The following is a 12,520-nucleotide window of genomic DNA, read 5'->3' on the forward strand; positions in this document are numbered from 1 at the left end:
GTTGAATGTCTTAGGATTAGCCAATAATATATTGAAGGGGTAAAAGAATTCATTGAGTTAGCATTTAAGCGTGGAGCCATTGTTAATGAGAAGTTGAAGTGTCCATGCCCGAAATGTAACAATGTGTTATATCAGAGTAGAGAAAATGCATATGACCAAATGATCTATTTTGGATTTGATAAGAATTATACTAGATGGTTCTTCCACTGTGAAGATATTGGATCATCGAGAGAGAGAGTGGAATTTGGATTCAGATGTGGGATCAAACGTACAAAGTATGGGAGATGAAATGGAAGATCTTTTAAATGATATTTTTAGAATTCCCAACGCAAATTGTGATATGGGTAGTCGTATGCACACAATAAATAATGAGTTAAATGCATAAGCTAAAAAATTTTACAATCTGATATGTGATGGAGAGAAAGAGTTGTATCCTGGTTGTATAAAACATACCAAATTATCTTTCATCGTCAAACTATTTCACATAAAGTGTCTTAATGGATGAAACAACAAATCATTTACAATGTTACTTGAATTGTTGAGGGAAGTACTTCCAGATGGGTCGACATTGCCAGAAAATTTTAGTCAGACCAAAAAGATCATATCAGATTTAGGTCTCGACTATACTAAGATCCATGCATGCCCTAACGATTGCATGATATATTGGAGGGAGACCAGTGAGAAACAAGAATGTGATACATGCGGTGCTTCAAGATGAAAAATGGAAGGAGATGATCCAAGGGATAAGAACAAAAGTCTGACTAAGTTATTGTAATATTTCCCTTTAAAATCAAGGCTACAAAGACTGTTTATGTCAACCAAAACTGCTTCTAACATGAGATGGCATGACGAGGGTCGTACGAAGGATGGTTTGTTAAGGCACCCGGCAGACTCATTAGCATGGAAATATTTTGACGATCAAAATCCATCATTTATTTCAGATGATCGTAATTTAAGGTTTGATTGGCTAACGATGGTTTTAACCCTTTTAAGACGATGGGCATTTATCATAGCACATGGCCTGTGATTCTTATTCTATGTAATTACCCCTATGGATGTGTATAAAACAGTCAAACATGATCTTATCCCTATTGATCCCTGGTCCTAGTAGTCCTGAAAATGACATAGATGTTTACATGAAGCCTCTGGTGGAAGAATTGAAAGAATTATGGGAATGCAGAATAACGACGTATGATGCATAAAAAAATGAGACCTTTCAGATGTGTGTAGCTTTGATATGGACCATTAGTGACTTTCCTGGTTATGCAATGTTATCAGGTTGGAGTACAAAAGGGAAACTTGCGTGTCCTATTTGCAATAAGGATACATGTAGCCGATATTTGCATAAAGGAAGAAAACATTGTTACATGGGCCATCGTCATTTTTTAAAATCGCACCATAGGTTTCGAAAGAAAAAAAGATCATTTGATGGTACGATGGAAGATAAGACTTCACCATTTGTTGTATCTGGAAATGACATTATAAATTTGTTGAACGAGATTGCGTTTAAGTTTGGGAAACAAGTTGGGAAGAAGCGATCGAGACAAGCACAAGATGACATAATGCTAGATAATTGGAAGAAGTTAAGCATATTGTTCGAATTGCCATATTAGAAGAATAATTTATTGAGACATAATCTGGACGTGAAGCACATTGAAAAGAATGTGTGTGATAATATAATCGGTACTTTGTTGAACCTCGAAGGTAAATCAAAAGACAACTTAAAGGTTCGTTTGGACTTGGTAGAAATATGCTTAAGGGACACATTTCACCCGTATATAGAGTCTACGACGAATAAAATTTATTTGCCAACTCCTTGCTTTTCCATGGACAAATAAGAGAAAGAGTTGTTTTGTAAGGTATTGAAGAGTCTGAAGGTTCCAGATAGGTACTCTTCTAATATCACAAGACGTGTCAATAAGAAGGAGCGTAAAATTACTGATTTGAAGAGTCACGACTCACACGTCTTAATGTAATAATTGTTGCCATTGGATATTAAACGATCACTGCCTAAGAATATTATTACAGTTATCATTGAATTGTGTAGTTTCTTCCGTGAATTATGTAGTAAAGTATGTAATGTTCAGGAGTTACATCAACTTGAGGAACGCATTGCGCTTTCATTGTGCAATTTAGAACGAATTTGTTCACCTGCATTCTTTGACATTATGTGCATCTACCGATCCATTTGGTTAAAAAAGTAATATTAGGTGATCCTGTTCAGTATCGTTAAATGTATCCAATCGAAAGGTGTGTATTATTAAAAGTAATTAAGATATTAGCTCAAACTGCTTTCAAACAATTATCTCATATAAATTATGTTTGTTTTTATATAGGTATTTGTACAGATTAAAATCTTATGTACGAAACAAATCTCAACCGGAAGGATCCATAGCTGAAGGATACTTAGCTAAGGAATATCTCACATTCTATTCAAGATATCTACATAATGTTGAGACAAGGTTCAATAGACCAATTAGAAATTACAATGATTGTGCGATAGGAGGCGTTGCTACATTTCATTTGAGGGAATTGGAAAGAGAACAAGCACATTGCTACATACTGTTCAACAACAAGAATGTTACGTGTTACATAGTGTAAGAGAATTTTGTTTGAATCATTTAAGTTATGCATAAGTGTAATGTAATTTAGTTTTGTGATGTGTGCAGACAACATATGCGTTCTCTTAGAATGCAGTTTTCACGCAAGAATTCTCGTTTCAGCGAAGAATTACATGAAATTGCTTACAAATGAATGTTACTACTTGGTTCAAGGATCATGTAAGTGAAATAGATTAAATATGATTATGACTCATTAGTTTAATCTTGGTAATGTATCAATATTAATTTTTTCACTTCAATCAGGTGCAATTACTGAAGAAATCAAATAAAATCATGTCAGATGAAATTGTGAGCTTAAGCTTAGGTTCACAAAGTTTTGCAAAAAGATTTAAGGGGTATATTCAAAACGATTTTATATTTCGTGTATCGGATAACGAGAAGGGATGTAAAAGTCAAAATAGTGGTGTTGCGGTTAGTGCAACCACTACAAGTTATGCAAGCGCTAGAGATAAAAGACCCGTTACAGGATCAATAACATATTATGGGCATTTAACAGATATAATTGAATTGACATATTCTCATAATCTTAAGTTTGTATTGTTTAAGTGTGATTGGACTGATGTTACGACAATGGACAAAGGAATAAAGATTGATGATCATGGATTTACTCTTGTCAACTTCACACGACTTTTATTTCAAGGAGATAAAGTCACAGATGAACATTTGCACTAGCTTCACAAGCACGATAAGTTTTCTATGTAGAAGATCTTGTTGATTTAGGATGGAATGTTGTTGTAAAGACTAAATCGAGATATTTGTATGACATGAATGAGAAAATTGTTAATGAGGAAGACGATATATGGGAGAGTCATCCATTTGGTGATGGTTTTGATAGAAATATCTTTGAAGAGAGCAATGATGGTGATGTCAATTGGGTTAGAGATGATGTACCGGGGGTTACTATCAATGCACCTCCTCACTTGTTATCTGAACTGCTTTCTTATCCAGTTGATGCTCTTGATGATGCAAATGATTCTGATTTTGAAAATCACTAAGGTAAAGCTCATTTTTTGTAATGAATTATTTAATTTAAATGTTCATCGGTATATCAATATCATTGTTTAATTAATTATTTACTACTTAAATTTTCAATAAATATTTAATTAATTTTTATTTTGATTTCATATTTATATTCTAACATTGTTTGTAAATGTAGATGGACTTACTCCAGCATGAGGTTGATGATTCAGGAGTGTCCCCCAAGAGAAGGTGAGGCCCGACACAATACATTAATATATTTAATGTCGAACCTAATCGAAGACCGGAAGTACTTTTCAATAAGGCTGGACAAGCTTATGGTAAACATGCTCAAAAGTTGTCTAGTTTTTGTGGTATCTTGGCTAGAGACCCACATCTACTCAGATTAGATGTCCCATCATGGAAGATAATTGATAAGGATGCCAAAGAACGGGTGTGGCAGAGCGTTTCGGTATGTTAGATATCTTTAACAGAATTATGTAGGTTTTTTTTATCGATATAATTTTATGAATTTTTTTGTAATAGTTTTACATTTTTCTTTGATTTCTAGGATAAATTTATCATCGGCTCTAAATATCGTAAGCATGTAATGAAAAAAATTAACAAATTATGGAAGGACTATAAGCATAGACTGAAGGCTCGTATTTATGATGTATTTAATGATGATAGAATTCGAGTTTAAAACTGTCTAGATGATATTCCTCTTGAGCAGTGGATCACGTTGATTGATTTTTGAAATTTTAAATTGGGTCAGTTATATTTTGTATGAAAGAATTTAGTTTGTTAACATTACATATTGATTTTTTAATTAATTAATTGATCTTGATATAGCGTCGAAATACTATTAATCGAGAAAACATTCCCACCAAACGATACTTCATACATGTGGTTCGAAGAGTTTCTCACGTATACTTCATGAAGAGGTATATCAATCATATTAATATTTCATTAATTATAAATATAGTCATTATTTTGTTTGATATATCAATTACATATGTAACTATACTAATCACTATTATGTTATTTTCTAATGTGAATAGGAAAAGCAAAATCCAACGAAAGGTCGACTTAGCCGAACATAATTATTTATCAAGACCCATACTAATGGTGATAACATTCCAGTAGATGATGTTGCTGCTAAGAAAATTGTAAGTGCAAAATTACGTTATTGAAAAATATCAATTATTTACTATAATTAATCATTGTCAATAATTGTTGATTAAATTAATTAAAATCATAAATATTTTTGTAGGATGAGATGAAAGAACTCATGAAAGATTTATCACTGGACTCTCAAGACATCATCGGACCGAATGACATATTTACTAAGGTTATGGGACTTGAGAAACCTGGCCGTGTTCGTGGGTATGGCTTGGGTCCGACTCCAACATCATTGTTTGGATCATCTTCTAGCCAAGGTGCCTCCTCATCCACAAATATCGAGGATCTTATCACTTTGAAGGATAAAATGAAAACTTTAGAAAATCAACTAATTGAAATGGAGAAACAAACAGAATTGATAAGGTCGAGGCTGCGCGACAAAGAGAATCTGATAGGGAGGCGAATGAGGAGCTCAAACGTTTTTTTATGAGAATGGAACGATTAGTAAGTATTTATTCTTATTGTTTAAGTTTTATAATAAAGTAATACAATATAATTCATAATATTTTTTTTTTTTTTGCAGTTCGAAAACTCGTACTCAGTTCCACCTAACTCTTCTACCCAGCCTCCGGACAATGATTAATTTACTGTAACTTTTAAGAGTTACTCTTTCTTTTAATGTCTTTAGTAAAGTACTTTGTTTTAAATACTAAGTAACATCAGTAACTTTTGGGGTTTTTTGAACTATTTCAACATAGGTAAGAATTACTTCTTTCACCCATATCATATTTTTTATTTTGGAATGTGTAAGGTACACATACACTAATATGTTAGTGTAAGACTTCATACACTTTTCCTACCTTTTATCATATTTTTTTGCTTGTTAGTACTTCATATTTTTTTTATTGTTAGTATCTCGTATTGCATATTTTATGTTTCTTACTATATCATTTTTTTTACTTGTTACTAACTCATATTTTTTTTACTTATTAGGTAAACCTTTTTTAACTCCGTCAATGTAAAATTAAACATTTTACATTACCAGTCCCAAGCCCGGATAAAGGAGGAGTAAAAAGGATGAAGCAATGAGTAGTTTGCTTGATGCACCTGGCCAAGAAGTAATTCTTTTTTATGTATTATATTTGGCATTAATTTGATTGAATTGTATTACTTTTTTAGTTATTAATAAAACTAAATATTGGGTCACCTAATTACTATCTTTAACAGAATATGAGGACATTTGGCACAATAGAAGAAAAATGGTAGGAATTTGTTTTTCAGAATAGGATTTTCTAAAGTAGGACTAAATTCATGACCCCTATGATCGTGCCTAATGTACAGTTCTTCGTTTGTAGATGATAATTACTATAACTTCTTAGATTACAGACTAATTAAACCATCTGAATTACATGTACACAAATTTTACTTGAATATATTTGTATCTTTTTTAGTTCTTAAAAAAAAAAATTCCAGATGGGGCACTATTGCTCATATTGTCTTTTTGGATTTCTATTTCTTGACGAATATTATTGTCACTGTAATGCTTCTTCTTGGTAATTCTGGCATCTGAAATGCACTTACAGGAGTGAACATCTATGCTGTACTTTTTCTGTTACCCCTTGGTGTTATAATCTACACATTAGCAAGAGGACTAACGGCCACTTTCTTGGCAAGCTACATACATTCTGTTATAGGTAACCAACTTGAATTTGTTTGATTTTCGATACTTTGTTGAAGTTTTCTAACATTTGGTCTAAATATATCTGCTTTCAGTTCATGTTGTTTTGGTCGTATTTGTCTTTCTTGTTTACAAGGCTAGTAGCAACTTGGAAGCCCGAAAGTCATATACAATCATCTCTTGGATGTTGCTAGTAAATCAAGAATCTGTTAGGAACTGCTTTTTCATGATGGGCAATCTTGTGATCCTGTAAATGGGAACTACAAAGGGTCTTATATAACAATGTTGAGTTATGGTGGCCTTGTTTCGGAATCATCAATATTATCGGAAACTTTGGTACTGTCTTTGTTGATAATGTAAGTTTTGTTGTTCTCCTCAACTTTGTTTTTTCGATATCTGCTTCATCATCATCATCAAATACTTATCCCAAAAATCATGTTTTATTTCAATATCTACTTCAAAATTTTAAGTCCTTTTCCATGCATATAAGCTTATGAAATGGAGAAAGGGCCTTAACAAACTCACTTTCAGGATATGGCATAAATAACGCCAATGAAATTAATTACATCTTTTATCCCTACTTATGTCACTTTATGGAATATTGAAATTACTAATTCATGCAGCCCAACTTATCCTGTTATGTTTAGAGAAACATGTACCCAGTGCAAACATTTACTTTTGTATTAGATTCTAAATTAGTCTTGTGGCCAATTTGACCTTTATTTCATATTGCTTCTTGTTATCGTTGATTTTAGAAAACAAAGTTGATTTTAGAAAACAAATAATAGGTCTTGGGACACTTTCCAAGAAGGAAAAAGTGGCTCAAAACATTTTTAAAAAAAATCTTTTGGAACTGTTCCATTCATTGACCTCACATTACTAATTTTATATGGATGGTAAAGATAGCCCCCCACCCCCTCCCTCTCTATTTACCTGCAATTGAATTTGAGTATGCCTATGTGTATCTGTGTATATGTGTGTCTATCGGTGTGCACACGTTTGTGTGTGGTTTTGTATTTACTTGCTTATAATCAGACCTATTTCTATCCTTTGGATATGTGTTCACTTTGTTTCTAATGTACAATTAAGTCTTGTTTATTTCCATGTTATGATTTTGGTGATAATTCCCTTTTTTCCTGCAGATTTGGTTTCAAACTAGGCTAATGTTATTGTGGCCTATGAACCTGTGTGGGCTATTGGAACTGGAAAGGTTGCAACTCCTGCTCAGGCTCAGGAAGTTGGGTTCTTAATCTTATTGGTAGAATTCAATGTTTTATCCCAAAAAATCTTAGTATGTGCAAGCATGTTTTATGTTTCCTTCTTGAAACTCAAGAGTTATTGCTGTATTTCTCATTGTAGTGGACCAATGTTGCTTGGTGTCTTGTGAAATGTTGAAGTGCTAGTGTTGGACTAAGATTCCAACAAGAGACGGATTCTTGGGTGACACTTTCTTTTTTGTCTTCCCTCATTCTAGAATACTAATTAACATTTATTAGAGATTACAAGTTCTATGTCTTATCAGTTGCAGTAATGAAGCTTGTGTTGACTATCGTGGGAGCCCTTTTGTATGGGATAGCCCAACTTTTCTGTTATTGATAAAATCTGCTTTTCCACCATGTCGTTTTCTCACACTAAATATTTTGTATATAATAGGTGCATTTCCAATTGAGGAAATGGCTCAAAGAGAATGTTGGTGATGAAGTTGTTGCCGCAACCAGGATTATCTATGGAGGTAATTGTTTCATGTTTCCTTCATCCTCAACCTGCCATGCAAAAATGTATTGTAGTTGTGCCAGTTCACTGATATTTTGTATAACAGACTAGCTAGTAGACACGTGGAAACATTGTCATAAATTCATTATCCCGAGATAAGAAAAACTTGTCAAATTGATTCTCCTTTATTAATATGAAATTGTGAGAGAAAGTGTAAGCACATCCTCCCTTATCACGTTTTTAATCTCTCTTATTCCCGTTGCACAGGACTATCAGTACATCTCCTATTTCTCTTATTGTGTTAAGTAATTTAATATAATGGAAGTAGTCATGATGTCTTCAAGAACATTTCATTTTTATCTAGAGTTTGCTAGTTCCGACATCACTGCTTGTCTTGTTGAGTGCTTTTATTTTCTTGTTTGCAGAATAAAGATGCATCAGCCCCTAAGAAACCTCTTCCCAATCAGAGGTACTATAAATCTTTACAGAAGGATCAACAAATTTCTATGTTTTCACGTGCAATAGTTGTGGCATTATTTGTTTCATTTAAGAACAGGGGCACTTGGCATAATTCCTGCTAATACAAGTGGTTTAATATTATTAAATGATAAACTTAATTTCTATATGATTCAAGAAAAAGGAAAGAAAGGTGCACAAGAATGTAAATTGTTTTATTATTTTACTGACATAAATTTTGTTGTGGTTAAAGTAATCAGTGAGAAATATGTTAGGCTAGGGATTGGGATACGGTTTAAAAGCTTCGAACTCTTATTGTGAACTTCAGTTTGAGAAGTATCAGATTGAGGAGTCTAATGATAACATAGAGTTTCAACTATCCACGTTATTGGCTGCACTAGTTCTGAGGATCTAAACATTACTATTAGGGAAATTCAAGTATAGAACTAGCATTTTGAATCTCTTTGTAAAGGCCATGGGATGAGGATTTTGGAGAACTGCTTTTCTAACGGAACTTTTATGCAACCACCAGACGCTACTGTGGAAGTAGAGAGGTATTTTGCTATTTTATGTCTTTCTCTTTATTGAGTAGGAGAGGGAGAACACCTACTGATTCAAATGGCTAAAACAATTCTCAACAGAGAAAGCACACACAACTTGTATCATCACTTGAATACATGATTCGGATTTTTCTGGGAAAAGATCTCTCATATAATTATATCAATATGAATTTAGAAAAGTGTCTCTATTTTACATATTGATACCCTCAGGTAAGGTTTTCTTCCTTTCTTTTACATATTTTGGTTCTGCTTGTTAATTCTGTTCTTCATCCCTAAACTCTTTTCGAAGAGGGAAAAGAAAGGAAAGACACCAAACAAAGTTTCTTTTGATTCCTCCGATATGTAGTTGGTTGCATCTGTTTTCTAATTCTTCTATCTTTTCAAACCCAACAAAATATTTCTGGTGTATTTGTGATATATATATAATAATGTAATTTCAATAAATTTACAGTGATGAATTGTAGGATTTGAAAAATATTCCTTTTTATTTTCCCTATAAATGTCATTCAATTAGGTTCATATTTTAAAGGCCGACCCCAAATCTTTGGGATAAGACTGTAATAATGATATGATTAGGTTCATATTTTACTTGCTTCTTTGAACATTAAAACATATTAGGAGCAAATGAATGGTAATATTTATGATGTGACTTATAAATAAATGTCTTAAATGTGCCAACTATCAAGGCTTCTCTTCTTTTCTTGTATTATTCTTTATCCACATTTGCCTTACTGTGTATGGGTGTTATTTGAAGTTATATGACTTTGGAAGTTGTTTGAATTATACGTTTGACCAAGTTTTAGATGTTTTTTTTTAAAGAAAGAAAATTATTTTATCTCATTATCTGGGTATAATCCCATTGTGAAAATAACTACATTTTAGTAAATTGAAACTTACTTTAGAAAGGTGAAAAAGTGAGATTCATTTACTAACATGGATAGTGTTATGGGGCTTCCCAAGTCTCTTACAGAAAATATCATACAAGAGGTCCTCTAGCTTTTTCAATGGTTTGTTGTACCGTTCTCTCCATCTTGGCGTCGGTAATTACCTGCACTTTTAGTTCAATCTTATTATTTGTTTCAGGTGGACTTGGGTTAGATAGATTCAAGTCATAGGTTGGCCATGGAATTGAGTATCACAAAAGATGATCATCCACGATCCAATTCTTATTGATTGTAACCATGGACTATAGTGACATAGCCACACAAATGGCACCCATATGGACCTTGACCCACCATTCAATGGGTCACACCTAATTGAAAAACAATCTATCAGACAACTGTTTGTCATTGTAGAGGCAGCCAATTTGGAGCGTTTTCAGACTAAACCTTGATTTTGGCTGCCTTACTATAAGTTTTTGCTACACTTCGTTATTCTCTTGATGCATTCTACTTTTTGGGGGTTTGAACATTATTGACAAGATTACATAGACAGTAAAAATGTGAAATTTGTGGGTGATTTAGATATACCTCTCCATATTTTGGTGAATATTTGAGATACCATTGTGTTTCTCCACGTGGCATGAATTTGGAAATATTCTCTTCTTTTCTCTCTCTTTCTTTTGATATTATTTGGCAATAACTTGATTGATTTTTAAAATTGAGATTTTGATTCTGTTCTGGGATGAGTTTGTGTTTATGTTGTTTCTGTAATTAGCTTCATTGTTTTCATTTGGGTATAAACTAGATATTGCTTTTGAATTTTTATAAGTAATTTTCTGCATTGATGTTTGATGAATTCTTTTTTTTCCTTGTCCTTAACTCTAACTTCTGGAGATTGATATTTCTGACCATGATTCCAATTTTTTCTTTTTTTAATATGGGTTTGTAAAAATAAGGCATAAAAGTGATAACTTTTCCGTAGATTTGGATTTTATTTTCTTGTTGACTCGGCTACTCATGGAAAATAATATTGAGATGGGATCTATACCTTCTTAAAGATCTGGATGCTTGAAGAAAAGGGGAAATTGCGCTAGTGATTGTAATTCTATCTTTGGTTTGTTAGAACTTAGAACTATCAATTTAAATAGATAGTTTTCATGGGAATTTCTTTTGGAACAAAGAGATTGATGGAGATTTAATTTCGTTTTGTTTCTTTCCCAAATCTTAATACAGTATTATTGGATGTTAACTTTCCGAATTTATATTGCTTTTGAATGACTTCGACTCTTGGAGAAATTTAGTTCTGAATTTTTTTCGATAAGTTTAATGACTTAGTATCATAGTTTAGCTAGAGAGGCCTTTTGTTTCCTTCTGTATTAGTTGAACCACTATTCAGTTGAGCCTTTCTCATTTCAGGAAGAAATCTCAACCATAATCACTTCATTGAAGGAATCTCTATTAACTATTAGTATAGTATTAGAAATGGGTAACTCAAGCTCTAGAATAGAAGAAGACAAGGTCATGCAATTATGTCGTGAAAGGAACCGGTTTGTTAGACAAGCACTTGATGGAAGGTGTTTACTCGCTGCTGCACATGTTGCTTACATTCAGTGTTTGAAAAATACTGGGACTGCACTTACAAAGTTTGTTGAACCCGAAGCTACATCTGTGTCTTCCTTGAACCCGAAGCTACATTTGGACCCAAGCAGGTTTGGGGCCCCGCTAAACGCTAACACAAATCCCCATGTCAGATCTCGAGGTACTAGGTGGCACCTCGAAATTTCGACATGGTCTCCTTTATTTATGTTAGCATTCCAAAGCGTTCAACCTGCACCTGATAAACAATATATAATCCTGCATATAAAAAATAAAATATAATACTAGCGGAAGCCTATATACGTCTAATAATGTACGATAGATCAGAGTACGGAAGAAGAAAAATTATATACAGGAGTATACAAAGACTCCTCACTCTAACAAAATTCCTAACGCTCAAAACAAAAATCTATATTACTCTTGGACGAATCGACACCACTAGGGGTTATAACCCCAATACTCATTAGGTAATAGACTCTGGTCGTCTATCTGACCCACCAGATGATCCTCACTCGTTGGTCTAATGCCCGTCTCGCCAACTGCAGGCTCTGAAGCTAAAAAAATAGGAAGGAACGAGTGAGTAACAATGGTTACCCAGTAAGGAAACAAATATTTCTACTAATAACCCCTCCTAACATGAACAAATAAACATACTGGATTATTTTAAAATATACAAACTTTTACAGAAGAAACTACGATTAACTAGTACATATAGCCAGGGATGAGCAACTAAACATTTTAAAACTCTCACATTACATCAATCAATAGTACTCAGTATAACATTACATTATATTTATACAAATCTAATTGATCAAATGGAAACATTAACTATGCATTTCATTTTATATATCAAAATAAGACAACAAATACATAATACATACACAATGGTGGAGTATGGAATTAGAAAATTGGGATTCACGACTGGATCGCTCCCAG

General features: G+C 33.1%; 2 long non-coding RNA genes across 4 annotated transcripts; both read left to right on the plus strand.

Annotated features, from left to right (window-relative positions):
- The first annotated feature begins 2,763 nt into the window (after nt 1-2,763).
- Nucleotides 2,764-5,103, plus strand: LOC147400293 (uncharacterized). The gene is made up of 5 exons (XR_015179288.1): nt 2,764-3,617; nt 3,778-3,830; nt 4,431-4,522; nt 4,640-4,747; nt 4,852-5,103. It is a non-coding gene; the product is annotated as an uncharacterized LOC147400293 (long non-coding RNA).
- Nucleotides 5,104-5,116: 13 nt separating this feature from the next.
- Nucleotides 5,117-9,021, plus strand: LOC147400294 (uncharacterized). Of its 3 annotated transcripts, XR_015179290.1 has the most exons (6): nt 5,117-5,204; nt 5,284-5,818; nt 6,284-6,394; nt 6,515-6,734; nt 7,521-8,110; nt 8,517-9,021. It is a non-coding gene; the product is annotated as an uncharacterized LOC147400294 (long non-coding RNA). The 3 variants fall into 3 exon arrangements; XR_015179289.1 differs by having other exon boundaries at nt 6,284-6,734; XR_015179291.1 differs by having other exon boundaries at nt 5,121-5,204; nt 5,694-5,818; nt 6,284-6,734.
- The last annotated feature ends 3,499 nt before the right edge of the window (nt 9,022-12,520 follow it).

This window comes from Akebia trifoliata, chromosome 6 (assembly GCF_017979445.1).
Source record: "Akebia trifoliata isolate Shusen 1 chromosome 6, ASM1797944v1, whole genome shotgun sequence".
Classification (NCBI taxonomy): domain Eukaryota; kingdom Viridiplantae; phylum Streptophyta; class Magnoliopsida; order Ranunculales; family Lardizabalaceae; genus Akebia; species Akebia trifoliata.